General features: G+C 43.1%; 1 gene segment (V, D, J or C); it reads left to right on the top strand.

Moving 5' to 3' along the window:
- Positions 1 to 323: 323 nt before the first annotated feature.
- LOC309694389 (T cell receptor alpha variable 19-like) lies at positions 324 to 1,052 on the top strand. The segment is given in 2 exons: positions 324 to 567; positions 653 to 1,052.
- The last annotated feature ends 6,552 nt before the right edge of the window (positions 1,053 to 7,604 follow it).

The following is a 7,604-nucleotide window of genomic DNA, read 5'->3' as shown; positions in this document are numbered from 1 at the left end:
CGTTCAGACATGAAGACATTTTATTCCTTATTTAGTGATGATGTGTGTAAAAAGCATCAGAAGTCAAATAAAGTAACTAGTAATAAACTCCCAACATTGTTGGTGCATTAATGATGTTTTACAGCTGAAAGATTTACTTTGTTATTCTCACATTTTCTCCTGCATGGTTTAAACTTTTCCTTCATTTTTTTATGAGAATCACGTCTTTGTGTTTTCTCGCGGTTCCCTGGATTAAAACGGAGCCTCTGCTCTTTATTTATCCTGTGCTTGTTTCTCGACTCACAGTTCAGTCTGTTAAACCTGCTTCCTGCAATAGGAGCAAATATCCACTGAAAGCAGCAGAAAGACGTGCTGAGTGTGAAGCTGTCAGCAGGGGGAATAACACAGGGCTGTGAATGAGTCCTGTCACTGTGATCAGGCTCCTCCTTCTAATCCACCAACTTAGTGTTGATGAAGACTAAACAGAGAGATCACAGCTTCTTTATACTTGCTGTAGCTCACAGTTACTCTACACTGCAGATATGACGCCTCTGTTCATCTCAGTGCTGCTGGCTGCTATGTGCCTCGGTATGAACACAACTCTGTTTCTTTGATATCAACATTGACGTGATTCTTTAACAGCACACTGATACTGTTTGTTGGTGTTTTACAGAATGCAGAGCACAAAAAGACAACGTGCTGCAAGCAAAAGGAGAAGAGACTGCTGCTGCAGGAGGCACAGTGACACTTGGCTGTCTCTATAACACCAGCAGTTTAACAGGTACTTCTCTCTTCTGGTACAAACAGGATGGAAACAACAGCCCCAAATTCATCCTGAGCCGTGTTAGCAGGGATGATGGAAACACAGCAGACGAGTTCAAGGAGAGATTTTCATCCACACTGGATTCCAGCATCAGATCAGTTCCTCTGAAGATCCAGAAGCTTCAGCTGTCTGACTCTGCTGTGTACTACTGTGCTCTGCAGCCCACAGTGACAGGAAACAGCAAAACTCTGTACAAAAACCTTTGGAGCAAAGACAACAGAATACTCCACAACATCCACTAGAGGGAGCCACACACTGTTAAACTTGTCTGGTTTGTTTCACTCAGTTAACAGACCGAAGCTGATGCTGGAGTTACCATGTCTGACAGCAGGCTTAGTTGATCTAGCCAGGTGGGCCAGCACGTTGCGCTCTACAGCCTGGTCAGTGTTGTGGGGAGGACTGACCCGGTGATAAACCATGATGAAATCATATAATAATAATAATAATAATAATAATAATAATAATACAGAAAACACTGAGTCACTGACCAGGACAAGGAGAAAGGTCAGAACGTGTAAGAAACGAGAACTTTAATTTCGATTTTATTGATCACGACACAGAGCTCGTTTGTAGGATGCAGCGTTTTCATTTTTCACAGTTTACAGATTTGTTCAGGTGAGTTTTCCTTCCCTTAGAATTAGGAGAGCTTTAATAAACCCGGGGTGATTCAAGTTTGTCGCTGCGAGGCTTCCTGAGGAAACTTTGGTAGTTCAGAGGAAACTGATTATTCAGCAATGTTTTAATCCTGCCAGACTTCCTGCAGACAGCGCTGCAGCAGTGAGGGAGTCAGAAGCGTTCAGAAGTGGATGTGAAGGATTTCATATTCAGCTTTGTAAGGAAATCTCCAAATGTGAGCTTATTGAAGTGAAAGGAGTGCCTCGTGTTGGGACCTGAGCAGAGCCAGTGAAAGCTCAGCGAACACTCTCAGCTGAAAACATTTTAATTGTTTGTCATTATTTGTTTAGCTGTATTAACCTGACTTTTATTAATATGGGGTAATAACAGTGCCCCTGAGGATCACAGAACACTCACTCTTTACTGGATTTCACATATTGTACGTTTTTCTTTTGGCTGTCGCTTTTCTTTATGTTTTTGCCCTTTGACCTTATCTTTGCAGATGTTTTGCTGTTCATAAAGACTCTAAACAGGTTTCTGTCTGGCTCCACCCACTGATGCTGAACTCAGCCAATGAGATGGTCTCTTCCTGCAGAACTACAGCCAGCCTGATGTTGAGGAGAAGGCTGTGCAGCAGAGAGGCTGCTTAGTCTTTTCATTCTGCTGAACTTTGTTCATCTGCTGTGTGACTTCAGCACCTGAAACATGTTCCTTTACCTGTTTGTACTTTTCTCTCACTGCATAGGTGAGTGTTAGAACACAGAAAAGTCTCATTGTGACAAGATTTGATCAGAGTTATTATTAGCAGATTTCTTCATCTCATTATGCTCACAAAGGAAGAAAAAGACTGACTGACATGAATCATTCATTTGCAGCTTTGGGCTCCATGAACAGCATAAAGCAGGAACGTGCTGAAGAAGCTGTTGCAGAGCGAGGAAACATCAACCTGACCTGTACATATGATGGTCTTATCAACAATATCCAGTGGTACCGACAATACCAGAGATCCAGACCAGAGTTCCTGCTCTACATCACAGAGGGAGGATCAGTTCATCGAGCTGTGTCGGGATTCTCAGCTCACATTGACAAAACAGAGAAACGTGCAGATCTGGAGATTTCCTCTGCTGCAGTGTCTGACTCTGCTGTGTACTACTGTGCTGTGAGGCCCACAGTGACAGGAAACAGCAAAACTCTGTACAAAAACCTTTGGAGCAAAGACAACAGAATACTCCACAACATCCACTAGAGGGAGCCACACACTGTTAAACCTCTGATTCTTGTGTCATTGGACTGATGACAAAGACAACAGAGAAATGAAGCAGTAAAGATCAGAGACAGAGACAGAGCTGCTGTGGAAGCACAAAACTATTTGATTGGCTGAGCTATTAAACTGTCCCCGCCCACTGAAGTTGAGCTCATCCAATGACATTATTTGTTGGTCATTGTGCTGCAGTGGAAGAACATTGTTCATGTGCTGTCTGTCTGGCTTTAATAACTCCAAAGACATGTTGCTGCACCTCTTTTTGCTTCTATCTCACATTATAGGTGAGTTTAAGAACAGGGATTAAAGTTTAGTTGAAGCTGCTGCATTAAGCAGATATACAGACTGCATTTCACTACTTTTCTTCTTTCTTTTTCCAGGACTAACAGCTGGAGACTCAATCACTCCTCAACAACCTGAAGTCACTAAAACAGAAGGAGAATCTGTCAAACTCACATGTGACTATCATACACCTGCAACCAGTGCTTACCTTTACTGGTACAGACATGATTCTGACCTTCAGGCTCCTCAGTTTATACTCTGGAAAAGAGGAAAGGGGGGCACATATGAATATATTCCTGATAATCGATATCGATCAGAAACATCACCTACATCAACTAATCTGACCATAGCAGCCCTAACCCTGGCAGACACAGCTCTCTACTACTGTGCTCTACAAACACAGTGATACAAAGTGTAGAAGAGGCTGTACAAAAACCTGAACACAGATATCTGACTACTCTTCAAAGAGGAGGGAAGTGGTATTCAAAGCACAGCTTCATATCAGATGGATTCTGCTAATTCCTGTTTTTTATCAGATTCACTGTGGTTACAGCTGCTTAGGAGAAACTGTGGGAGGATTCAGAGCAGTATGAGTCCCACAACAGCAGCAGACTACAGGCCTGACGTTCATGTTTCAAAATAAGAGTTAAATCCCCTCCTTAAGCACTTCCCACATGAGTGATTGATGCTCTTTGAGAGGCCTCTTGATCTGATCTAATCTGCTATTTTAGGATGGACTGCTGGAAATAACCTGAAAATAACTTGCAGGTAAGACAAAGAGCGTCTTACTCTTAACCTACATCTCCTCTCTGAGCACACCGTCCTCAACAAAAATAATCAGAATTAACAAAAGCCTGATTAAACTGATGGTTCGATTTCTTTGTTCCAGTCATCATGTAACAGCTCCAGGAATCAGCTGCAGTCAGGACACAGCTCTCTCACACAGCTGCCCTGGGGCAGACTGACAGGCGCGAGGCTGCCATTGGCCCCTCTGGCCATCACCAGTAGGCAGCAGGTGAAGTGTCTTGCCCAAGGACACAATGACTGAGACTGTCTGAGCCAGGGCTTGAACCGGCAACCTTCCAATTACAAAACAAGCTGCCAACTCTTTGAGCCACGATCACATCGTAAATGTTCAAAGCAAGATATGAAGTTTAATTTTCTATTCTTAGGCAGCTAAATTAACACAGGTGTCCCATTTAGTCATAATTTTAATATTATAAATACTCAGTAACACACATCCAGTGTTTTTCGGTCTGGTTACTACCGTTAAGGTCAGAACCGGTGCCATAATGGGACAGGATACCAGTAACCATCCCTACCAAGGACTGGGTACAAGATTTGGCTATTTTTAAGCCTGCACATCGTGAATTCGTCGTCATTCAAACAAAGGTACGTCAGCCCGAGCACTGCGAGTAAAATGCATTTGAATTTCCTCTGAACATTCAGATCAGTGCAGCATAAATTCATTCATGAGGGGAAATGACAGTGAGAAGATGTGGAGGTTGTTAGAGGGATAACATAGTGCACTGATTTGTCCTGAAGGATTTAGTTATTCTCTACGGTTAAGGAAATTGCACTAATTAATTCATTTTTATTATAAATAATCCTAATTATACACATTGCTTCATTGTTTGTGTCCTGTGTCACTAAAATACATTTTATTTTTGTTTTATACATCGATTAATGACCTGCAGAGTCTCTATATCATTTTAAGTAATTCATAAAAGTTGAGCTTCATGCTTTCTGCATCTTGAAGTGAACATCCTTACATTACTTACTGTAGGTTCATTGTTTTGCACGCAGATTAAAAAGAGAACAGGCAGATTAATATAACATGCAGCGTTCTATAGATGGATACATAAAAAGAAAAAAACATTCATGTATGTGCTAAACACTTTGTTTGTTACATTGATGATAAATGGGTTTGAAAGTAGATAAAACATTTGTGTCGGCTTTGGCTCATTAAAGTTCTTGTCTTTAAATTAACTGTGTTTCAGGTCCTGCGCTCTCAAACACTCTTTCAGCCCTTTGTTTGGTGCCTCGGCGGTCACACCCCCTCCAGTGACATCACACTCCAAAGCCCTACAGGCTCACCTGTGCTTGTATATTGTGGACTGTTAAAGGAGTTGAGCCACATACAGGGCTGAGGGGAGATGATCCTTTTATGACCAGGAATTAAAGCTGTGAGGGGAGACTGGAGCTTTGGTGTTGGCTACAGGCTGTTTAATTATGGCTAATGTTTAATGATGAGTATGAAGGGAGCCACTGATCTCGGTGTCAGTGGGTCGAGTAAACTGTGACTGACAAATAGGTTTAAAGAGTAAAAGTAAAAAGTATTTGTGTATGACTGGGTTAACAGCAGTATACTAAAACGAGTGTTCTTGAGAAAATGTCATTCTGTAATGAAATATAATGAAACATGAAGTGAAATATAATCTCATGTGAGTGAATATTTGAATGTGATGAAGGTTTTTGTGTTACAGAGAAGAAGAAAATGTAATGAAGGAAAGTTTCAATTCTGTTTGAAAACCCAGCAGGGTGCTCAGGAAGGAGCAAACTCCCCGCCGCTGGTGACCAGATCCACCGTCGAGAGCCTGCTGACCTGTGCAGCGACAGTGTGGCACGCCAGCTGCACGGAGGCACACGGGAAGAGACTGCAGAGGGTGGTGAACGCAGCACAAAAACTCATCCGCCACCCCCTGCCCTCCTTGTCTGCCGTCCACAACTCCTGCTGTCTTAGCAGGGCCAGAAACCTTTTAAAGGACACTACCCACCCCGGCTACCATCTTTTCAACCTACTGCCCTCTGGCAGGCGCTACGGATCCATAAGGGCCAGAACAAAGAGACTCAGGGACAGCTTCTTCCCCAACGCCATCACCACACTCAACTCAAACTTGTACAAAAGTAATCTGCACTGAAATATCATCAGTTCTCTGCCCGTCTGTCTCTGTCAGAACTGTACTGTGTATTTATATTTATAGTAGTGTACACTTTTGTTATTGTATAGTTTTATAATGTGCTGTAAGCACATGTGCACTTTTATAGAGCTGTTCCCAGTTTTATACTGTCGTTATTCTGTGTATAATGGCGATAAAGGCTTTCAATTCAGTTCTTTCAATGTTTTCTTTTCTGCATGTGGAGAAAGTCAAATCGATAAAGAGAGATGATGAGGTGTGGGTGATCCGATGACCGCTGCACAACCTGTGAACCTGCACATAGTTTCATAGTTTTGGACTTTGAGAAAGAATCGAGAAGATTTGGATTTCCTCTCAGCCCTCTCTCTCTCTCTCCTCAGCATGAGCTCAGAGTTCATTTGGATTTTAAACTTCAGTTGAATTCAGATTTATGTTTATAGCATCAAATCACAACAGTCACCTCACGACACTAAAATCAGGAAACCAGAGGCCCGGGTATTTGTAGGTCTCTCACGTCCAGGCTGTTTGCTTTATCCTCACGATGACATGAATATGAATCCTTATGAATCTGTCAAAAACATCACAACATCGGCATTTCCATTCTGACCAGATACAGGAAGTGTTACCATGGCAGCAGGAGGGCGCCCCTCTCAGTGCACAGAAGAAGCCCATGTGACTCCTGCAGCTAACAGAGGCTGATACACCTCGCTGTGCGTTTGAAACTAGATGTTAATTTCCCAATTTAATGCAGCAACAAGTTAATAACAGGGAGGAAATAAATGCTCTGAATTACTGACAAAAGATGATTAGAAGTACTTGGTCCTACAAAGTGAACAGCGGACTGACTGCAGCTCAGCGTGACACAAACACAGCCTGACTACAAAACACCGTCGACACTGCTGCTGAACACAAGCTGCGATGTTAAAATATGAGCTTATTACACAACATTACACGAGCATAAGAAAGAGATGACGACCCGTTCACATCTGTGGTACGACCGTCACAGTGACATCACGAGGGGGAGGGGCTTCCTGTGCATGTGAGGAACGCTCGAGCGTCGCTCTGAGCCACATGCAGACTTTTTCTGTGTAGAAGCTTCGTTTCTGTCCAACAGGATGATTTTGGTGCCGGTGCTGCTCCTCTGCGTCTTCACTGGTAACTCACATTTACAAAGAATCTGTCATATCTGCTGTTCAGACTCGGACCACAATAACTTAAATACCTTTTCCCCCTGTAGATGTGAGCTGTGAGGAGCTCAGTCCAGTCCACAGTGAGCACAATCAGCTCTCTGTGGAAGGCAACACCGTGTCTCTGTCCTACAACTACCCCAAACTCGTAACTACAGATTATTTCTTCTGGTATCGGCAACATCCAGGAAAACCACCTCAGTTTCTCATCTCACACTCAGCATCAGGATCTGTGCTAAATGATCCAGTCCCGGGACTGAAGGTCCAAGTGGAGGAAAAACTGATCCAGATGAACATCTCCTCTGCCACAGTGGCAGATTCTGCTGTTTACTTCTGCGCCGTGAAGCCCACAGTGACAGGAAACCCCGAGTCCCTGTACAAAAACCCATCATCTCAGCAAAGAGCGCTCACACTTCAGCTCCTCTGTTCTCTTAGACAACACCGCCATCAAGTGGATTCTTCCAGCTTTGCATGATGCTGGAAGAAAACTCTGATGATGCTTAAATACAATCTGCATGTTTAGACATTTGTCCAGAAGT

Source organism: Aulonocara stuartgranti, assembly GCF_965226115.1.
Source record: "Aulonocara stuartgranti genome assembly, chromosome: 18".
Taxonomy (NCBI): Eukaryota; Metazoa; Chordata; class Actinopteri; order Cichliformes; family Cichlidae; genus Aulonocara; species Aulonocara stuartgranti.
The sequence above is the reverse complement of the archived record's forward strand: the minus strand, read 5'-3'. Positions and strand labels throughout refer to the sequence as shown.